Here is a 3,842-nt window from a genome sequence, read left to right on the forward strand (position 1 = left end):
AGAACATGTGTCTGATCACATGTTAAAGGATCCATCACTAGCTAAAGTGTAGCCATAGAGTCTTAGGGTTAGCCCCTGTGTTTATAATAATATTTTAACAGTATTTTAATTAATATTTTTAAAATATTTGAATATTATTTTAACTAATATTTAAAAAAAAAAAAAAGATCTTGTATCCCCTTAACGTAAACAGCCCCAACTCGACAAGCAGCAAAATCCCACCTCTACACAATAGAGATCTCTAGATGCCTGAATGCTTTTTACTCTAATAGTGTCTTCTACTTTGGAATTCCTTCCTGGGTAACTGTTTCACTGACTCTACTGACATGCAGTTCATGTGTAATTTGAACAGACATCTTGCTGCTACATATTGTCCCTGTAAATTGTGATCCAAATAATAGCCCCAACATCCAAGTGGCACTGTGCCTTGTTTGGAGTGAAATAGCAATAAAAAAAAATCGTATTTTAATTAATATTTGAAACATATCTTAATATTTATTTAGATTTCATTTATCAAATTTAATATATATATTTAACTGCAATTTAATATTTTAATAGTATTTTAATTAATATTAAAAAATATTTTAATATTTATTTCGATTTTTTCTGAATATTTAAATCTTTTAATAGAATTTTAATATTTAAAAACATTTCACTAATATTTTAGCAGTATTAAAATTAATATTAAAAATATTTTAATAGTATTTTAGTTTATATTTTACTATTTATTTCGATTTTATTTGTATTTTAATTAAAAAGAATTTTAATAGTATTTTAAATAATATTCAAGAATACTTTAATAGTAATGTAATTAGTATTTAAAAAGGATTTTAGTAGTATTTTAATTAATATTTTTAAAAATATTCTAATATCTATTTCGATTTTATTTTTAATATTTAAAATATATTTAAATAGTATTAACATTCATTTAACAGTTTTTAAATGCATATTACAAAAACATTTTAATTAATATTTAAAAAAATATTTTTATAGTACTTGAAATACTTTAAAATGTTTTTTTAATTTTGAAATATATTTTAATATTTAAATGTTTAAAAATATTTTAATTGTATTCTAATATTTTTAAATTATTTTACTAATATCCTCATTAAAGTTTAAATATAACATCTTAATATTTTAAAATTATTTAATAGTATTTTATTAAATATTTAAATTTAATATAATAGTATTTTTTATTAAAGTTTTTAATTAATAGTATTTTAATTAATATTTAAAAAATATTTTAATATTTCAATTTTATTTTTAATATTTAACTATTTTTATATAATATTAGTTAATATTAAAATATTTCAATAGTATTTTAATAATTAAATAATACTTTAATAGACTTCTAGTATTTAAAAATATTTTAATATTTGAAACATTTCATTTTTGATTTTCTTTTTAATATTTACAAAATATTTTAAGAGTATTTTAATCAATATTTCAAAAGATCCTATACCAATCGCTTTTAATCCAGTCCTGCTTTTATTATCTGTGACTGTTAATAAACAAACTATAAAAGAGAAGTTCTGAATCGTTCATTATTAACAAAAGGAAATATCATCACAAGTATTTATACTATTTAATTCATAGCTGGAGAAAAAAAAAAGAGGGAGAAAAAAATGAGAGGGAGAAAAAGAGAAATAGAAAGAAAAACGGGGGGAAGGGAAAGAGAGGGAAGGATAGAAAATGATGGAAGGATAGAAATAATAATAATACATAATGATGTGCACGGTAGCTCGTCAATACGGCCTAAACGAAGGTGAGGGGAAGTTGTTGGTTTTAATCAAACTGGTAAGTGACACGCCAATGTCATTCTTCTTTGGAAATTAGAACCAATTGCTCACACGCAGTAGACATTTTTTTTAAACTGAGAATTTTTAAATCATTGATGAGCGGCTGAAAAGATTTTTTCACAGAAAAACGAAAACCATAAAAAAAGCAAAATATTTTGACGAATCTTTAAGTTTTCGCTAAATTTTATTTTCATTTACTCTTTTTATTAATTTATTATCAAAAATTAAAAAAAATAAAAATAAACAGATTTTTGATTGGAGAAAATTTTTTTTTCTTTCATTTCAGTTTTTTTTTAAACAAAAAACTAAAATGATTGCGAGGACAGGTTTTCCTCCTTTACATAAACCGTGACACACGTTTCCTCCTTTACATAAACCGTGACACACGTTGCAGATGTACATCCTTTACATAAACCGTGACACACGTTGCAGATGTACATCCTTTACATAAACCGTGACACACGTTTCCTCCTTTACATAAACCGTGACACACGTTGCAAATGTACATCCTTTACATAAACCGTGACACACGTTGCAGATGTACATCCTTTACATAAACCGTGACACACGTTGCAGATGTACATCCTTTACATAAACCGTGACACACGTTGCAGATGTACATCCTTTACATAAACCGTGACACACGTTGCAGATGTACATCCTTTACATAAACAGTGACACACGTTGCAAATGTACATCCTTTACATAAACAGTGACACACGTTGCAAATGTACATCCTTTACATAAACCGTGACACACGTTGCAGATGTACATCCTTTACATAAACTGTGACACACGTTGCAAATGTACATCCTTTACATAAACCGTGACACACGTTGCAAATGTACATCCTTTACATAAACCGTGACACACGTCGCAAATGTACATCCTTTACATTAAACGTGACACACATTGCAAATGTACATCCTTTACATAAACCGTGACACACGTCGCAAATGTACATCCTTTACATTAAACGTGACACACGTCGCAAATGTACATCCTTTACATTAAACGTGACACACATTGCAAATGTACATCCTTTACATAAACCGTGACACACGTCGCAAATGTACATCCTTTACATAAACCGTGACACACGTCGCAAATGTACATCCTTTACATTAAACGTGACACACGTCGCAAATGTACATCCTTTACATAAACCGTGACACACGTCGCAAATGTACATCCTTTACATAAACCGTGACACACGTCGCAAATGTACATCCTTTACATTAAACGTGACACACGTCGCAAATGTACATCCTTTACATTAAACGTGACACACATTGCAAATGTACATCCTTTACATAAACTGTGACACACGTTGCAAATGTACATCCTTTACATAAACCGTGACACGTCACAAATGTATATCCTTTACATAAACCGTGACACACGTCGCAAATGTTCATCCTTTACATAAACCGTGACACATGTCGCAAATGTACAACACTACCTGAAATAACCTTTCAACATGGACGTGAGAGGAGGAGATTATAACTTATCTTCAAGATATCGAAATATAAGCCCAACAAACAGAAGAGTAGACTTTTAAATAACTTCTTCAAAAATAAGGAAGTGATGGTAATGGTCAATATTATTATGATTATTATTATCATCATCATTATTATTATTATTGTTATTATCATCATCATTATTATTATTATTATCATTATTATTATCATCACTACCATTATCACTATTATTCACAAAAAATATTCTTAAACCTATTACCAAAAAAGTATTAAAAAAAAAAAGAAAAAACATGACTTACATTTTAATGTCAACAGACATTAAATCTACAAACCAATCTATACGTTTTCTCCATTATTCTTGATTTTTTCAAGAGACTTTTATATGATTTGTATGAGCAGAATCATTATTAATGGGAGAGCAACAGTCTTTCTGGTGCAGCATGCACACTGGGCAAGTTCAACCAGCTCCCAGCAAAAGAGGAAGTTCCTAAGAAATATCAAATTCAAAAATGGTATGCATATCCTGCTCAGGTAAAATAATTTTAACAAATTCAGATTTTGG

General features: G+C 27.7%; 1 long non-coding RNA gene across 1 annotated transcript; it reads right to left on the reverse strand.

The window, feature by feature from the left end:
- Window positions 1-1,964: 1,964 nt before the first annotated feature.
- Window positions 1,965-2,421, reverse strand: LOC145246563 (uncharacterized). The gene is made up of 2 exons (XR_013863134.1): window positions 2,306-2,421; window positions 1,965-2,131 (listed from the first exon to the last, which is right to left on the reverse strand). It is a non-coding gene; the product is annotated as an uncharacterized LOC145246563 (long non-coding RNA).
- Window positions 2,422-3,842: the final 1,421 nt, after the last annotated feature.

The sequence above is a fragment of the Euprymna scolopes genome, chromosome 24 (assembly GCF_053919585.1).
Source record: "Euprymna scolopes isolate OS-2025 chromosome 24, ASM5391958v1, whole genome shotgun sequence".
NCBI classification, from domain to species: Eukaryota; Metazoa; Mollusca; class Cephalopoda; order Sepiida; family Sepiolidae; genus Euprymna; species Euprymna scolopes.